This window comes from Geotrypetes seraphini, chromosome 14 (genome assembly GCF_902459505.1).
Source record: "Geotrypetes seraphini chromosome 14, aGeoSer1.1, whole genome shotgun sequence".
Taxonomy (NCBI): domain Eukaryota; kingdom Metazoa; phylum Chordata; class Amphibia; order Gymnophiona; family Dermophiidae; genus Geotrypetes; species Geotrypetes seraphini.
The window spans coordinates 19,501,375-19,521,497 of record NC_047097.1 but is presented as its reverse complement, the minus strand read 5'-3'; the positions used below and the strand labels follow the sequence as shown (position 1 = coordinate 19,521,497).

General features: G+C 40.3%; 1 long non-coding RNA gene across 2 annotated transcripts in view; it reads left to right on the top strand.

The window, feature by feature from the left end:
• The window catches only part of LOC117348245, a 79,221-nt gene that overhangs the window by 46,687 nt on the left and 12,411 nt on the right, over window positions 1-20,123 (top strand). The window lies entirely within an intron of this gene.

The window sequence follows — 20,123 nt, the reverse complement described above, 5'->3', positions numbered from 1 at the left end:
TGCAGGCAAAATCATGGCAACTGTCTTCTGAGATAATGAAGGACTTTTGCTTCTGGAGTTCATGCCATATAACACAACCATAAGTGAGGAGAGTTACACCATCACAATGATCGCTTAGAGGGCGTTAATCAAGGAGAAAAGATAAGGAAAGCTCACAGCAGGTATGCTGCTTCTTCATGACAATATGCCAGTGCATATCACAACAATCACAGGCTGCCATCCAAGAATGTGGGTTTTAGCAGCTTAACCTGGCTCCCTCAAATTATTTCCTGTTCTATGTTTTGAAGACATCTCTCCATGGACAGCAGTTTTCAAGTGATGAAGAGAGACATCAAGAAAGCTGTGACGTCCTGGTTTGAAGGTCAAACAGAATAATTCTTTTCAAAGGAGTTAAAGTCATTGCAGGAAAAGTGGATGAAGTGAATGGAGCTATCAAGGGACTATACTGAAAATAAAACAACAATTTTTTGAAAATTATTTTCTTTCCTATTGAGGTAGAAAAATTATTGAACACCCCTCATATGGCTGATAACTTCAGCAGGCATTCCACATCCATTCTTCTCCTATAATCCAGTCTGTTCCCGCCTCTAACACAGCATGCAGTTTGCACGCTAATTAGCATGAGCTGTCATGTTTGCACAGTAACAATTACCTTGTGTACAATTCTGGAGGCCATACCATCAAAAAGATATAAAAAAAGGATGGAGTCAGTCCAGAAGAAGGCTACTAAAATGGTGCGTGGTCTTCATCATAAGGCATATGGGGACAAATTTAAAGATCTCAATCTATATACTCTGGAGGAAAGCAAGAGACGCTTAAATACCTACGTGATGTAAATGTGCATGAGTCGAGTCTCTTTCATTTGAAAGGAAGCTCTGAAATGAGAGGGCATAGGATGAAGTTGAGAGGTGATAGGCTCATGAGTAATCTAAGGAAAATTATTACTATTTTTTTTTATAATTCTTTATTCATTTTTATAACTTACATCAAGTGCATCAAAAGATATCAACCATTTTAACTTAAATATATCACTTGAAATTCTACAATTCTTCATATTAAATAGAAGTATCCCTTTCCCTCCCATCCTCTCAACATCTCATAACACTTATACCATATAATAAAATCCCCCCTCCCCCCACCCCATTCTTACATTTGTACAAATCAGGGAAAATAATACTTATTCATTGCAATAATTTGTTAATGGCCCACATACATCTTGAAAATTATTAAAATTTCCTTTCTGAATAGCGAATGTTCTTTCCATTTTATAAATATGACAAAAACTGTAGTTTAATCTATTCCAATTTTTCCAATTGCATGTTATTTGTTGTATGGCAACTCCTGTTAAAATAAGTAAGAGTTTATTATTTTTGGAAAATATTTGGCTCTTAGCCCTCATAGACATTCCAAATAGTACTGTATCATACGATAATGCCACATGATTTTCTAATAAACTATTAATTTGGCCCCAAATTGATTTCCAAAAATCCATAATAAATGGACAATAGAACAATAAATGATCTAGAGTCCCTGCTTCAAGATGACAATGCCAACATCTATCCAACTTAGAGCAATCTAATTTTTGTAAACGAACAGGGGTCTAGAATGCTCTATGCAACAGAAAAAACCATGTTTGTCTCATAGATGCAGACATTGTACATCTCATCCTCCAAGACCAAATTCGTGGCCATTGAGATGCAGTAATTTGATGCTTAATCTCAATGCTCCAAATGTCTCTTAGACCAGTCTTTGGTTTTTTATTCATAAATCCAGATATTAATTTGTACCACTGAGCGGCCTGGTGTCCTAGGAAGTCTACATGAAAGTATAAGAACTCCAAACTATATTGATTATTTAGATTTTTCACTCAGGGAACCCCACCTGAATGGCCTGCTTCAGTTGCATCCATCTAAAACTTTGTGATTTATTAAGGCCATATTTATGTTGCAACTGTGAAAACTCAAGCAGTTTACCATTGGAAATAACGTCTTCTAATACACGTATTCCTGCAATCATCCAATGCTTCCAGATGACCTTAAATCCGCCAATTTGAATCTTGGAGTTCAGCCATATAGTTTGATTTGTGAATTGGAATAAGTGTTATATTACTCATATATCTTAATGTTTTCCAAGTGTCTACTAATATTTTATTGTCTTTATATAATCTAGGCATTTTGATACTGAGAACATGGCACAATTGCAGAGGAAACATGAGTCGCCATTCCAACCATAACCAATCTGGGATATTGTCAATGGGCTCTGGGAGGATCTAATACATACCCTGGTGCATAATTTAGGCTTGATGATACCTATAAAAGTTTGGAAAATTTACCCCACCCTCTGTAATCGGTTTTTGTAAAGATACTAAAGCAATTCTAGCCTTTTTGCCCAGCCAAATAAATTTTGTAAGAATAAAATTTAACTTTTTATAGAAGGACCCCTGAAAAAAAAACTGGTATCATACCCATTAGATAACAAACCACAGGGGAAATCATCATTTTAATAGTTTGGACTCTTCCCCATCAAGACAGATGTAAAGGATTCCATTGCTCACACATTTCCATTACCTTCTGTAATAAAGATTTTTCATTTATCTTCATTGTTTCTTCCAGAGTATTTTTTATCCAAACGCCTAAGTACTTTATTCTATCCTCTTTCCATAGAAAGGGAAATTAATCAAATAAACCTTTTGTACAACGGACATTAAGTGGAAGAGCTTCTGATTTGCTCCAATTTATTTTATATCCTGAAAATTTTCCAAAAAGGAAGCTCTGGAATGAGAGGGCATAGGGTGAAGTTGAGAAGTGATAGGCTCAGGAGTAATCTAAGGAAAATTATTTTTGCAGAAAGGGTGGTAGATGTGTGGAACAGTCTCCTGGTGGAGACTGTGTCTGAATTCAAGAAATGTGGGATAGGCACATGGGATCTCTTAGAGAGAGGAAGAGATAATGGTTACTGCGGATGGGCAGACTGGATGGTCCATTTGGCCTTTATCTGCCATCATGTTTCTTCTATGTTTCATGCGGTAACAGTGTACACTAATTTGGCATGTTAGCTTCATAATGCATTTCAGTAAAAGGCCCTGTCATATTTTTATTTTCCTTTCTGATTTTCGATTTAAATGGAATTCTTAGGGAGGCCATGAACATATTCATCACAGCAGACCAAGTACAGTCAAGAAACACCTGTTTTGTGGCCAATTACAATGCATTTTTAATTACTAAATAGCTACTGGATTCTCATTTCAGCCAAATTGCCCACACTTGAAAATCTGCATTGAAATCATGCATGCAATCATTTCTAATGTGCTCTGCCACAGCTCTACAAATTTGGGCTTGAGTCTACTCAGAACAGTTGGGTCTTGCGCTTAATTGTCACCTGTAGAACTTTTAATGATCCTGAAACTGGATTTTTGGTACATAAGGATTGATTTCCTACAATGCGCCTGTGTCTGCATCACGGAAATTACTCTTGCTGAAAGGTTCTTAATTTGGTACATCTCACAACAGCTGCAATCTCTCATTAACTCAGTAGAAACAGATTATATATACCTTACTTAAAGAAAGATGTTAAGTTCCAGTTAGCAGCACAATTCAAAAGTCAATGAAGTATTAAACCCTTGGAAGGTCTTGCCTGGCAATGATGGGGCAATTCTTAACAGAGAATAAGGGAGGCAGCAGTTAAGTCTAAAATAAGTCTAAAATGCCAACAGCTTTAAGTATCTGCAACAGAGAATGACACATCCAAATAATTCATACAAAGAAATAAAAAAAAAATGCCAGGCCATGAGGCTTTCAAATTCATTTTTTTTCCAGACTTCTGAGGGAATGGCATAGAATTCATTGCTTGTCCTGTCTGCACAAAATCTAAGAGTATTTACAGCCTGTGACTACAAGCTGGTAATCCTACTGAGGCTGAGACTGAAATGTAATCATATATGGTATATCTAGCGTGAATGTTTTCAGTATAATTGCTAATGCAAAAATATTGAGTCTGAGACTACCATTTTTCAGTGCGTTTATCTTCCGTGCTTCAGCTGCCAAGTACACCCTTTGCCCTATTGTAAAAGCTCCATACTTATAGATCATAAAAGGAACTGTTTCATGGCTAAAGAGTTTGTGTAGTTTCAATATCCAGAAAATATTATCGATTCACACAGGGCGGGGCAGGGGGGCAGTCCGCCCTGGGCACCATCTTGGTAAGGGCACTGGCACCCGTCCTCTTCTCCACCCCCCCCCCACACCTTCCTGACCCCCCCCCCAACCCTCTGGTGCGAGCAAAATCATAAACTTGCTGCCTGGGTTGGTGTCAGCTCTCTCTGACGACACTTCTGGGTCCCGTGCCTTGGAAGCAATGTCAGAAGGAGAGCTGGCAAGATGCGGGCAGCAAGTAAGTGATGCTGCTCATGCCGGGACAATTAAGGAGGTACGGGGGAAGGGAAGAGGGCATGCGCGTGGCAGGGGGAGCCGGGAAGGAGCAGGGGCGGAGAAGAGTATGGGGGAGGGGCACCACTCACTCTCACTACACCCTGAAATGTGTATTATTTTTTCAGTGAGCGCTACCTCATGGAGTTTGATTGTTGTTTTCTTTCCTATTTTATACATGGAGTTCTTTAATGTCTATACTTAGCTGTGGAAACAGGAAGAGTTGGGTGGTTGCATGAATGGAATGGGTTGAACCTGGAATTACACTGACTCCTCTTTAGACTGCTTTTTATTTATTCAATTTTCTATACCGTTCTCCCAGGGGAGCACAGAATGGTTTACATGAATTTATTCAGGCACTCAATCATTTTTCCATGTCTGTCCCAGTGGGGCAATGGGGGGATTAGGTGGCTTGCCCAGGGTCACAAGGAGCAGTGTGGGTTTGAACCCACAACCTCAGGGTGCTGAGGCTGTAGCTTTAACCACCGCACCACACACTCCCCCTCTTATTGGTTATATTCACGGAAGAACAAAATTTAAGATGAAACGATCCACTGTTTATGTGACAAGGTTTGGAATAGCAAAATCACGTTCCTGATTTGGTTTACTGAGGAATCATTATTTACATCTTGCTTCTGCTTCCACGTTTACTTTTTACTTTTAACTTCAAGCATCAGATGTAACTACAGTTGATTTTGACATCATCTTGTACTGCAACTGTTTATTAGAATACCAGTGTTAAGTGTGAATAACTGAGGGATCAAAGAAGTCATTATTTACTGTTACTGAATATTGAGCCGTCTTGGCTTGTGGTTGATTGAAGAATTCTATTGATCATGCCACAATGAATATATTTACGTACTTATTAGGCAGCTATTTCCTGTTTTGTTGTAGTTCATACAATGGGGCATCTCTAACCTGTATTTATGTGTTAAGAAAGCTAGCTCCTATTTTTCTGTAGGTGATAAAGTAGCTGTGACAGATGATATGTGTAGGCTACAGTTCTTAAAACTCACAACATCAAATATTTTTATGGGAACCTCAATGGTGCTGCTCTCTGGTATATGAACATTGCACCATTGAGTCTTACACGCCCACATCATCATTGGTCTCCCTTCACTTTTTCTTGCTTTTAAACGTTCATCATTCAAGAATAGCATATTTTTATAGCTTATTTAATGGTTTTACAGCCATAACTGGCTATCCATGAATATTCAGCAGGAGATAGCGGGTTATCCCCACAGAATATTCATGGTTAGCGCACAGCCAGGAGCTGGCTATCTCGAAGATTATCCAGGGGCGTTTTGGGGGGTGGGTCAGACTTAGGACCCAATATTCATTGCTAACCGGGCAAGGTTAGCGCATACATAGGACTGCATAAACAACTGTTCTACGAGTATCGTATTGCGCTAGCCAATGAATGATTAGCACTAAATATCAGCTCAAGCAGTTATTAGCTGGTGGTCAAAATGAAATGGGATAGTCAATGCCAGTGGCTGGAAACAGCCTGGCATTGAGTATCTGGGCTTAGCGTCACTGGTGGACAGTGGGTTTAAAGTCTATCACCCGCAGAAAATCAGGCTGATAGGTTTTATCCCAAATGTGAAATTTTGATAGGATACAATTTAGTGGCTAAAGCATTCTCACATCACATTTAACCAGAAAGCCTTGCTAATCTAGATCTTTCTTGAACAGGAACACTAACATAAATACCTAACTTGATTTATGCTGCCTTCAGGAATCACTAGATGGCAGTATTGATAATGACATCTTTAAAAATCATATAAAAGCGATAACCCCCCCCCCCACACACACACACACAACAACAACAACAGCTGATGTTTCAGACAATATCTGTATCAGGCATTAGAGGCTAAAAATCAGTTTCCACATTTTTAAATGGGAAAACACATCAGCTACTTCAAATGTATTTATTTAATTTGATTTCTATTCCATTCTCCCGGGGGCTCAGAACGGGTTACAATTGACATTCACAAAAAATTACAGGACAAAGGCATTCCTAGAAGAGACAGGAGAGTGAGACAAGGAGAGAGAGGAGGGGAGGGTCCCATAACAATAAGGTCCCAAACAAGCACATTTTGGACCTCCAATGCATGTATACCATTGTGAATATGCTTAACATCCAATGGCTGCTTGGTCAATAGGAAAGACCAGAGTTACCATAGCATGCATACCACTCATAGGAAGCCTCTAGCCGTGATGAGTCATGTTTCTGTGACTGAAGAACAATGCTTCTGTATAACAGGTTAACACACTCAAACCTGTTGTAATCAGGAAAATGACTAAACCAATCTCGTTTCAGCATTACTTACCCCCCTCTTCTACAAAACTGCGCTAGCAGTTTCTAGCGCTGAATGGCCCGTGCTGCTCCCAATGCTCAGAGTGCCTATGGGAGCAGCGTTGGTTATTCAGCGCGGCTCTCTGCGCTAGAAACCACTAGCGCAGTTTTGTAGAAGAGGGGGGGTTAGTTCATTCGCACTTGCTAGAAACCTGCTTTAACTTTGTTTTTTTCTGATCAATTAGGATCATTGGCTTCCTGTAAAATACTGAATTGTATATAAATTACTTCTCACCATATTCAAAGTGTTGAGCGCAGATGAGCCATTATATCTAGCACATTTGTTGAACCCATACGTAGTGGGTAGGAATTTCAGATCTTTAAATAAGCAACTGCTTTATAATTCCATCGTTCAATTATATTGTACATGAACATGTAAGAGATGCAATTTTTGCTGTAAACAGTCCAAAATATTGGAATTTGATACCACTGGCACTTAAAACAATAACTTCAGTAGATAAGTTTAAGGAAAAATTAAAGACCTATCTTTTCTCTGATGCATACTGTCAGGTATAATCAGGTAGCTTGGATCTTGGAAGACAGAAGATTATTCTGAGTATTCTGGATTATTATAACATTCTATATTTAGGGGCTTACAAAAAAATACTCCAAAAACTAAGACTAATCCAGAACACTGCAATTCGATAAAGAGATAATGGTTACTGTGGATGGGCAGACTGGATGGGCCATTTGGTCTTTATCTGACGTCATATTTCTATGTTTTAAATTGTAAGCCGCCTTGAAAGTTTTCTCTAGGGCGGGATAGAAATTTTTAAATAGACTTGGACTCTGAAAAGAAATGAGTGAGAGAGGTAGTTTCCAAGCTTCACTCACCATCTGGCAGGTTGTTGTTTGCAGATATAATCTTATGCGAATCACCTGAGAGCATTTATAAAAATCTAGAGCTGTCAATACTGCATACCAAGTTGCTTTTGTGTACCTGATTAGAAGAAGAGCTTCAATCCAATTTCTAACCAATCCAAAGAGTCAAGAAACTCCTGCGTCTTATACATGAGGGGAAGTCAATAAAAAAGGTGAATTTTAGCAGTTTTGATGCTGAATGTAAAATTCACTCTATTTATTGAGTCCACCTCATAAAATGCTGAATGACTCTATTACAATTCATATAGTATTGCTTGAACTTGATACACTTTTTATATTTTATTTTATGAATTATGTATGAAGATGAAATCACATGTAAAATTTTCATGTTATATTAAAAAAGGATTTACAAGAATGTGAATAAATTGGTAGCTGGAGAATGAAGAAGAGAGGTAGAGGTAACAAAAGGGAAATGTGATATAAAAATAAAGTTAACGAGATGAAAAGAGAAAAGAGTGATCTGATGATGAAGCAAAAGAATCACAGAAAATGCAAGAGACAGAATACAAGAAGTAACGAGCTATTCTAATCAGCCACCAAGGTTAGAATATGAATCTCTGAAGAATATCCAGGGATGTTTATTCATTTTGAAATGCCATGAAACGTGCAACAAAACAAAACGGAAATAATCAACAAAATTCATTGGGTTTGTTTTTTTTTTTAATTTGTTGCTTTGGTTAAATAAATATGAAACATAAAATATGAAAAAGTTTAAACCAAAATGACACCCCAAGAAACAGAGAAACAAAACCCAGAGTGCACACATCTAAAAATATCTCTTGCAGGAGAGATGGCTCATCTCTCCTGCCGCAATAGCGATAGCCAAGTGGTGCATTTGGTGGCACTTGGTGGTATCGCTATCGCAACAGGGGAGAGGAGCCATCTCTCCTGCTGCGATGGTTGCAGTGGGGAGTGTGTAGGTTGCCAGGCCACTGAGCTGATTTCGGCAGCCACCATCACCTCAGCGGCCCCTTTATGGCACTTATACCTGTTTTGACTTTGTCGAAGTCAAAATGTATAAGTGCTGACTCGGCAACCTGCCAAAAGTTTTGGTTATACCTGCTGTACACCTAGGTGTAGGTCGTCCCACCTCCCACCCTTTCCCCTCCTCTAAAAATGCCTCTTTTCACTCTATGCGTTTAGAGGCAGGGGAAAGGCCTAAGCTGGTTTTAGATTATGGTTACTAGGACGATCAGGCTCTTTGATCATCCAAGTACTCATTTAGGCCACTTTTTAGACGCTTTTGTTTTTTTTTATTATGAGCCCCTTAGATTGTGAAAGAGGTGGTATCTCAGATTAAAATAAACTTGAAACTTGATTTAGGCCAGGGATTTCCTTGGCCTAAATGAATGAGGCTAAGTCAGATCAGGGCCAAAATCAATCCTGTGTCCTCCCCTAACTACATCCACTTGTTGATAGATGCCTCAGTGTAGATGCCTACCTTGAGTTAGGTGCCTACCAGCTAAGAATGTTTTAAAATATATTTTTTAATGGCACTTTCAGTTATCAGCGCCAATTAATAAAATTAGGTTAGGCGCGCCAATCTACTTTAGGTGCCTAACTTTAGGTATCATTTATCGAATCTGGGCCTGAGGTTTTAGAATATTTTCTTAAAACCTGCTGCATTTGCGTGTGAGCATTTACATCTGCCTAGGGTTACCAGATTTTGCATATAGAAAAAGAGGACACGTAGCCCCTGCCCTTTTCCGCCTCCCATCCCAGCCCCATGCAAACCTCATGTCCAGACTCGGGCCCCGATCTCAATAACTTTTCAAAACCTGGGCAAAGTGGGTTTGGAAAAGCCACCCAGATAGTCCTCTGAAAAGAGTACATGTCCGGGTAAATCCGGACATCAGGTAACCCTATACCTACCTAATGTTATTAAGCTCATAAATACAGGCATGGTAGTATTCAATAACAGCAATGCCATATGCAATTCGTGTTCTAGAGTTCATGCCTAGTGCATATATTTTAGGCAACCAGGAGAGAATTACCTCTATTTGGCTTGGTAGGGCATATTTTGAGCAGGTGTATATCTGAGAAATTTTACAAGTGACCAGTTATGCATGGAAAATGTCTCACATCTGTAAGTACCTTGTAAAACTACCACTAAAGTAGCCATTAGAAGAAAAGTAATACTTAATATGACTAGTAATAATAATTCAAATAATGGGGTATAGAATGGTTACTAGCAAGGATGGTTTTCAGGTCTTAGTTAGTAGTATATACTAATTTGTTTCCCTTAGAAACCAATTTGCTGCTGTATTAAAGTCTGTTTTAGAAAGGGCTGGTTTTGATTCTTTGTCCTTTGGGACTCACTCTAGGTTCAATTTACACTGCAGCTCTTCCTGACTCTGGGCAAGTCACTAAACCCTCCATTGCCCAGGTACAAAATAAGTGCCTATATACAATATGTGAACCTCTTTGATCATAGCTGATCCTCCTATCCCTTTCTTTTAGAATTGGGCAGCTTCATTGTGGCAGCTCAAGGGATGTTGATTGAGGATATTAAAAAGATTTGGGAGATACTGTTCATCAAGTTATAAGTGCTATGTGCACTAGCGTTAAGATGGCTCATTATTTTTTTGGGTTATGTTTTTATCTACAGCTGGATGGAGTGAAGAGATTGTGGTCTGGATATGTGGTTATTCTTATGTATTCTGGGCACAAAAAAAGAGTCATTGTTAGAAATGCACTTGGGATTGGTATCACAAGGGTTTTGGACTTACTAGCTGAGACTTTAGGAAATGCAATGGGATCAGTGATTGCCTTCCGCATTGCAAGCAAGGCGTTGGTTTGCTCAGCCTCACGTTTTGTTGTTGCATGTGGGAAGAAATGACATAGGTATTATTTTGGGAGTGGATCTCATTGCAAATTAAAAAGGATATTTTTGGAATTTATGTTTCCTAAAATGAGGATTATTTGGTCTAATATCATTCCTAGAAGGGTCTGGATGGGGGTGGGGTTAGGTTAAAGCCATTTAGCATATAAGAAAAAGAGTGAATTCTGAAATGGCAAAGTTTCTATTGTTATCTGAATTTTTTAGTGTATCTCATAAATAACTGTGAATTGTCCAGGCCTTTATAGAGATGATGCTGGGGTACATATTTCTGAGATTACTTTGAATATTTTATTGAGTATTTTTCAAGATGTGTTGGAGTTTGTAGCTAAGGGCATCAAGGTTGCAGCAGATGTGGGGAGTAGAGAGTTGCAAGGGGACAGAAATTTTACCCATCTCCATCCATCCCCCACCTGTATCTACTAAAATCTATTATATCCCCACAATTAATCTTTTCTATCCCCACCCAAACCTGAAGAAGTCAATGCTAACAATTACTTGCTCAGAGCCCTCTGGTTCCTCCCAACTCCAAAAGCCTCCCAAGGGTTTCTGGATGGCATTTGCTATTCATTCTATGAGTGTTCTAAACCTCAATCTAGTGTTCCTTCTGCCTCTATGGGCATTCCAAGTCTTTCTGGCACTCCAACTGCCTCTTTCTGTATTTTCCAAGCCTCATTCTGGTGCTCCATTTGCTTCTCTCAGTGCATTCCAAGCCTCATTCTGCAGTCACCACAAAGTTTGACTACACTTCCCTGGGAATCCCATGGCAACTTCCTCTATCCTCACAGGAATTTCATGGCAACTTCTGCAAGAATCTGCAGATTCTGTGGGATTCCTACAATCCCCATCCCCATGTAGCTCTCTAGTGGGAAGCTGAAGACAAGCAATTCATAGTCTTTGCTTGTGGCAGCAGTAACAATATGTCTTGGGTGTATAGTACAGGCAATGAATAATTTATTGATATTTGTGCACAATATACATTATGTCTTCTCTTGCATTACCATTTGAGAATGATTTGAGTGCTGGGATTAAATAAATGACATCTTTTGGTCCAAATGGCTCTTGGCATTACCGCAGGGATTGAACATACTTATTTTTTGTCTATGGTTGGATGGGCAACAATTGTATTTTTGATGTTTAACTAATTATTTGTTTACTAGTCTTTCAGCCCGTTACATTAACGGGTGCTAGAATAGATGTGTCTTTCTCTCTCTCTCTCTCCTTGGCTGCTTTCTGTCTGTCTTTCTTTCTTTCTTTCTTTCAGTCTCTTTTTCCTCCACTGTCCACCACCACCCCTTGCCAGCTCCCCCTGTCCAGCAGTAGCCCTTCTCCCTTCCTTTTATGTCCCCCGTGTCCATGAGCACCTCTTCTGTGCTCCCCCTGTCCCTCTTCCCTGCTCCCCGGCCCATCAGCGCCCCTTACCTGCTCCCCCTGTCCAGCATGTTCGTTTTCAGCCTGGTGAGGATAGTGGCCAGCTGTAGCGAACCTTGCAGGCCACTATGCATCTCAGTAGCAAGTTCCTTCTGACGCGATCGCGTACGTCAGAGGAAACGTGCTACTGAGGTGCTGAGCGGCCTGCAAAGTTTGTTACAGGTGGCTGCTATTCTCAATAGGCTCCTTTGAAGAGCGGCGTCAGCAGCGGTACTGGGTGGCGATGATGCAGCTCTAGCGCCGCTTGGAGAGAGCTTGCCTGCAGCTTCCTCCAGCAGCAGCGGTTGGTGAGTGAGGGTGGGAGGAGGGGAGTGGCCAGAGTGTTCCCTGCCGCTGGGTTCTAAAATGGAACACGGCCACGGATCACACATCACGGCAGCAGGGAACACGAAACCCTTAGGGTTTTATTATATAGGATAAAAATAATAATAAAGCTGTGATCCTGTTGTTCCATTAATTTGTGAATATATATTTAGTCAATGGGAAAGGGGGAAGAGGGGGAGGGAGCTGCTTTTTCTGAGATTAAAGTTAACTGCAGCAAATATGAACTTATGCTTGTGAATGATGACATGGCTGAGTATAGTTTTCAACGGGCCTCCCTTGGTTTTAAATATATAGGCGTTGAGTTTGCCAAATATTGACCAGTATAATGCAGTGCAACAGGGAACAGTTGACTCTGCAATTTCTAAATTGTCCACCCAATCTTTGTCCTGGTGGGGCATGTCCTGCCTTTGATCTCAGAATTTTTATAGAAAATGTAAAAGGAGCCTACCATGATACTTACTGAGCAATAAAGTTCCTCAGAATACATTTAAGAAAGTGAAATTAATCCCCACATTTTATACTAAAGCACTCTTACTTCAATATGGTATATCTTGGTTATCTAAAATATAGGACAACACACACTCATACATACACACATTTGTTAACGATTGAGAGAGATCTAGATAGTTCTATTCTGCTTGATGTTTAATAGGATATGTGATATTATGCTTTTGTAGGTTTTAACTATATAATCTCAACTACTTGCAAGGCCCTTAGGGATCTCGACAACTACTTAGTAAAAAAATGGGATAATAGAATATACATTTCAGTATGGTATAATTCATGCCTTAGAGCAGACAAAAAAATAATATGCTGGCCCAGTTGTATTAAAACAATATTTGGTCTCTCACACATAACCTGGAAAACAAATTATTTCAAGATCTACACAGTCACTATAGACTTCCTCAAATAAAGGGTTGTCAATGTCTGTAGCTATGTTATTTGCAGATAAATGCTTTTGATTTCCCTTCTAAATGTATTTTCTTGATCTTGCAGATAGCTCAGTCTTGTCCCGAGTTGGTTGTTTTGCTTTGACACTATATATGTTTGGGAGTCTAGACTTATTTAAGACATTCCAGTTTACAGAGGGTCTGGGTAAATGATGTAGAAACAGAGAATGGTGCTATCTGTTGGTGTACAGTATATTCTGGATGAATCCCTTTCATTCTTTATTATATAGTTATCAGAAAGCATTCCTTGAAACAATGGTCAACTTGGGATTTAGCCAACTGGTATCTGTTCCAACACACGTGCATGATGAAAATATTCTCAACCTAATATTTGTTTCCAGCCCTCTTCTCCCCAGTTGGAAAGTGGATGAAGTTCACCAATCCTACCACTACCTATTCACTGTTCATATGTTTGGACAATGAATATGACAAACGAGTGCAGGTCTGCTTCTTTCAAGGTCTCCAACCTAAAGAAAAATCTTACAATCACTGATATTATCAACATTGTACAAAGTGCATTTCTATCCTTTGAGTCTTTAGATCTCTCAATTAGTGTCTCCGAATGGTCCAGAGTCTTGTAAATCTTAGCTGACAAGATACTGGACCATAAGTAGATCACAATAAGATAAAAAACAATGGTTCCTCTCAGGCCTCTCTTTCTTACGTGGATAACTGTGCCATCTGGAGTGTAGACGACAGAAAAGTCCAATCAAAGACTTAAGATTAAGATGCAAAAAACTAAGTAAGCACTACTATGAAGAGGTTCTTAAAAGCAAGAGGGAATATATCAATAAGAAACTAGCAGAAGTCAGAAACAATCCTTATCATCTGTTCAAAATTGTGTAGAACCTGGTCAATGCCCTCTCAAAAAAAACTTGTTCCAAGTTTCCAAGTTTATTAAGTATTTGATTAATCGCTTATTCCACATTCTAAGCGATGTACACAATATGAAAATATAAAATTACAATAATTAAAGGGAAACAGACAATGTAAATATGACTCACAAGACAAATGAATGACACAAGAGGAAGAGAATAGGAAAAGAAATACAAGTTTAGAAGATAGTAAAGGAAACATATAAGGGAAAAACAACAATAGGTAAGGGGAGAATAATAAGAAACAGAGAATTTAAAGCCCAGGGCTCAGTAGAGAACCCTAATCAAATCCTGTATTCTAGTTTTATTGGCTGTCAAATGCATCTTTAAAAAGAAAGCATTTTAGCTTGCTCTTAAATCTATCCAAACTTAATTCTTCTCGTACATGAATTGGGAGTAAATTCCACATTTGAGGGGCTGTGACAGAAAAAATAGAGTGTCGCCGTGTATTTATAGTTTTAAGAGAAGGGACTGTCAAGAGATGGTGGTCAATAGATCTAAGTGATCTAGGGGGAGTATAGGGAATCAATACTCTATAGCTGAAAGAAGGTGATTTATATAGAAGAGATTTGAAAGTTAGTAGACTTAGTTTGTAAGTTATTCGGTGAGCAACTGGAAGCCAATGCGCTTCCTTGAGTAACGGAGTCACGTGATCAAATTTTTTTGTGTTCTTTATGAGTTTAATTGAGGCATTTTGTATGATCTGCAGACGACGGATTTCTTTTAAGGCAATTCCTTTGAACAAAGCATTACAATAATCAATTTTTGAAATCACCAGCGAGTGAATTAATATATTTAGAGATTTAGGGTATAGGAATTTGGAAACGGAACAAATTTGCCGTAATCTAAAGAATGTAGATCTAACAATATTGCTAATATGTTCGTGGAAAGTAAGCTTGCTGTCGAAAATTACCCCAAGGATCTTAATGCTACTGGTTGTTTGCAGGATAGAACCTTTAATTGTAATGGAAAACAAAAGTTTTTGATCATCTTTCCAAGGGAAAAACATAAGATTGGATTTGTTAACATTCAAGGCTAACCGATGAGTCTCGAGCCATTGGTGAATCAGTTCTAGTTTCTTGTTAATAGCTATGGTTTCAGAGGAATTATTTGAGTCTAGCTGGTGTATAAGCTGAATGTCATCCGCATATGCAAAAACATTAAAGCCAATGGATTGGCAAAGGGTCAACAGTGGAGCTAGAAAAATGTTAAATAACAACGGAGAGAGGATAGACCCTTGGGGGATGCCATATGTAACTGAAAATTGGGAAGCACCTTGACTGCAACAGGCTTTCTTAAATACTTCGATAAGAAGGTCTCTGCCCTGTTTTATAACCAACCCAAGACCATCCACAATGCAAAATCCTTAGGGCTCCTTTTACTAAGCTGCGATATCGGTTTTAACGCGTGCTTAGCGTGCACTAGACCTTAACGCCAGCATTGAACAGGCATTAGTGCTAGCCACATAGCGCGGGTTTAGCGCACGCTAAAATTCTGCGTGTGCTAAAACGCGATTGCAGCTTAGTAAAAGGAGCCCTTAGACTCAGAAATAGCAATAAAATTGTAAACACAAATTCCTACTGCTCCCTATACATGGGACAACTTTAGAACTGTCTCAGCTCGAGAAGTAGGGTTACCAGATGTCTGGGAAAACCCAACAAGTCTTCTATTTAGAGGACTGTCCAGGTGCCCGGATGGATTTTCAAACCCTGGCAGTTTGCCTGGGTTTCCTGAGCTCGGGTCACGTCTGGAGGGTCACTAAGCATGCATGGATGCAATGCGATAACTTGTGACAGTGTACGCTACAGGGTTTCAAAGAAGGTCTGGACAGGTACCTAGAGGACAAAGGGATTAAGGGGTACAGATAGGAGTAGAGGTAAGGATATAGGGACAGGATTAGAGGTAAATTACAAAATTAGTCAGAGACCACTGTTCAGGCAGTGGCCTGATGGGCCACCGCGGGAGCGGACCGCTGGGCAGGATGGACCTCTGGTCTGCCCCAGCGGAGGCAACTTCTTATGTTCTTATGTTCTTATTGTGTCGCATCTGTACATGCTCAGATGCCATCCAGATATGGCCCTGAGCTTGGGAAAGAAAATGAGGGGGTGGGACTGAGACAGAATGGAGCGGGGCCAAGGCAGAATGGGGCAGAGCCGCATGTCCTCTTTTCTTTGAAAAGAAATCTGGTAACCCTAAGATTGTCAGTTTGAGCAATTCCTCGGCTGTCCGGTTAGACAGATTCTTTCTGCTTCTACCCTATTTTAAAATGTATAACCACCTTGAAATAATTGATAAGGTGGTATATCAAAATTTTAATAAACTTGAAACTTGAAGTCTATGGCCCCCTTTGTTAGCCACAAAGAAAACTTATCTCTGAGTACTGGTAATTTCCCAGATGCCCTGAAGGAAGCCATAATAACCCCAATCAGTGAAAAAAAAAACAAGCCTAGCAACAAAGACTATACAGGCTTTCAGGCCAATCTCCAACCTAAACCTGCTGGCGAAGACTGTGGAAAAGGCTGTCCTGATTCAACTCACTGACTTCTTAGAAGAAAATCAAATTCTTCATTCTCGACAATCAGAATACAGCAGTAATCATAAAACAGAGCCCTTACTACTAGAAATGACAGATGAAATATTGTGTAAAGCAAAGTCAGGCTTTGATGCCCTATGGGTGCAACGTGACCTGACGGCAGCCTTCAACACTATCTTGCATTTGAAATTGCTAACAAGACTCAAAGAAATGGGCCTGAATTCTACAGTGCTACAATGACTCACCTCTTATTTTTCCAACCTCTCATGCTCAGTTTCCTAGAATAGCCAACTGTCAACCAAGGACACAGTCAAACAGGAGTACTTCAAAGGTCACTGTTATCTCCAACTCTAATATATATATGGTTCCGCAAACAAAATTGTTAGACACATGGAATATCAAGTTTCACATCTTTGCAGATGACATCCAACTGCTTGTATTTATCAGTAAAAATTAGGAACAGGTAGTCTTAATGACAAACTTGTTCAGTTATGTAACTGGCTTGCAGAGAATCACCTAGTTCTAAATGTGGAAAAGCCCACTACAATGTGGCTTTCTCGCAACAACATAACCCTGAGAACATTACCGGAGCTAGCTGGCAAACTGCCATCTCTCCAGTCACAATGTTGGGGTTTTGTTGTGACGCTGAAATGAGTTTTAAACCACAAGTTATGCATGTCATAAAATCATGTTTCTTTCATTTGAAACTATTGCAGCAGTTAAAGCTAGTTCTAACAATGGAGAATTCTGTTAAACTGACTCATACCTTCATTTAGACTACTGCAATACATTGTTCCTAGGTTCAAATCAGGCCAATTTGCATTGTCTACAGCTGATTCAAACACAGCTGCTAGGCTTCTAATAGGCATGCATAAAAACTATATCACACCAGTCTTGTTCAAACTGCGCTGGTTGCCTGTAGCTAAATATATCAAATTTAAAATCCACTATCTGGTCTTTAAAGCATAGCATCTCTTATCCCCTGAATACTTAAGCAAGAAGTTCTCCTTGCAATCCTTGCAAAGAGATCTGGAGCCAAACTGGAGTCAACTAGGAAAAGGGCTATCTCCTACACTGGGCAGGCACTCTGGAAATCATTGGTGGGAAGTTTCTAGGACAGTCTATCTTTCATAAACATTTGAAGTCCTCCTCACTACCATCCCTCTTGTCAGGCTTGGTGCACTGCTGCTGCTGGTTCAGCTGATCGTGGCAGGACTCCATGTTTGGGGAGTCTTGCCAGCTCTGCTGATGAGGATTCCACAGTCATGATCAGCTGTGTTAACACAACAGCTGTCCCCCTCCTATTGAGTCCATAAGAACATAAGAATAGCCTTACTAGGTCAGACCAATGGCCAATCTAGCCCAGTATCCCATCTTTGCGGAGGCCAATCCAAGTCACAGGTACCTGGCAAATACCCAAATAGTAGCAGTGTTCCATGCTACTGTCCCATGTCTGTCTCAACAGCAGACCATGGACTTTTCCTCCAAGAACTTGTCCAAACCTTTTTTTAAACCAGCTACATTAACTGCTCTTACCACATCCTCTGGCAACGCGTTCCAGAGTTTAACTATTCTCTGAGTGAAAAAATATTTCCTCCTATTGGTTTTAAAAGTATTACTCTGCAACTTCATTGAGTGTCCCCTAGTTTTTGTAAATCTTGATGCAGTAAAAAAAAATTGATCCACTTATACCCATTCTACACTACTCAGGATTTTGTAGACTTCAATCATATCTCCCCTCAGCTGTCTTTTTTTCCAAGCTAAAGAGCACTAACCTCTTTAGTCTTTCCTCATATGAAAGAAGTTCCATCCCCTTTATCACCTTGATCACTCTTCTTTGAACCTTTTCTAGTGCCTCTATATCTTTTTTGAGATAAGTAGACCATTAAGCAATACAGAGGCATTATAACATTCTTAGGCTTGTTAACCATCCCTTTTCGAATAATTCCTAGCATCCTATTTGCCTCCTTGCCCACTACCACACATTGGGCGGAATGCTTCAGCATATTGTCTACGATGACTCCCAGATCCTTTTTCTTGAGTGCTGACCCCAAAGGTGGTCCCTAGCATCTGATAACTATGTATTGTATTATTTTTTCCAATGTGCATCTCTTTGCATTTGTCTACAATAAATTTCATCTGCCATTTTGACGCCCAAAAACAAAACATGGTGCTACTGAGCCTGCCCAAAAACAAAGCTTGGTGGTCTAGTGGGTCCCCTGCCAATGCCACACCCTCCCATTGAGTCCCATCCCTCTCCCACTGAGCCCCCCACTGGCCCAGGAACCCTGATTGATTTCAAATCTTACATTTTTGGATTATCTTAAAATTTCCTTTTAGTATCCTATAATAAAACCCTAAGGGTTTCGTGTTCCCTGCCGCCGTGGTGTGTGATCTGTGGCCGTGTTCCATTTTAGAACCCGGCGGCAGGGAACACTGGCCACTCCTCTCCTTCCGCCCTCACTCACCAACCGCTGCTGCTGGAGGAAGCTGCAGGCAAGCTCTCTCCCAGCGGCGCCAGAGCCGCATCATCGCCGCCCAGTACCGCTGCCAACGCCGCTCTTCAAAGGAGCCTGGTGAGAATAGCGGCTGCCTGTAACAAACTTCGCAGGCCGCTCAGCACCTCAGTAGCACGTTTCCTCTGACGTACGCGATCGTGTCAGAAGGAACTTGCTACTGAGGTGCATAGCGGCATGCGAGGTTCGCTACAGCTGGCTGCTATCCTCACCAGGCTGCAAACGAACATGCTGGACAGGGGGAGCAGGTAAGGGGCGCTGACGGCAGGGGAGCAGGGAAGAGGGACAGGGGGAGCACGGAAGAGGTGCTGATGGACCGGGGGAAGGGAAGAGGGACAGGGGGAGCACAAAAGAGGTGCTGATGGACTGGGGAGCAGGGAAGAGGGACAGGGGGAGCACGGAAGAGGTGCTGCTGGACACGGGGGACATAAAAGGAAGGGAGAAGGGCTACTGCTGGACAGGGGGAGCTGGCAAGGGGTGCTGGTGGACAGCGGAGGAAAAAGAAATAGAAAGAAAGAAAGACAGACGGAAAGTAGCCAAGGAGAGAGAGAGAGAAAGACACATCTATTCTAGCACCTGTTAATGTAACGGGCTTAAAGACTAGTTCTCACTATAAAATCATTGGTGCAGTGGTCAGTTTTTCTAAAGTGTTGTCCAACAGAAATGACATTCTGGTTGGCATCAAAATTTTTAAATATCTGTATAAGTTGATCCTAGTCTTTAGCATCTGGACTGTTTCACCAGTGTAGCCTTAAATCTAGAAAGCCTAGTTTCTCCCCTCAAGTCCAGAGAGTGCTCTAGAATGTCCAGAGAGTTCCTCATAAGTGAAAGGAGAAAGAGGTGTGTTTACATAGTAAAATATAAACAGATGTCATAACTCTTTCCCTACAATTTCACAGTCACTGATTTTTGGCATCCTGTGATTCTGTCACCAAGTGAAACTGTGGACCATAAACGTTAGGGTATGTCAATTTTGGAGATGGTAAATAA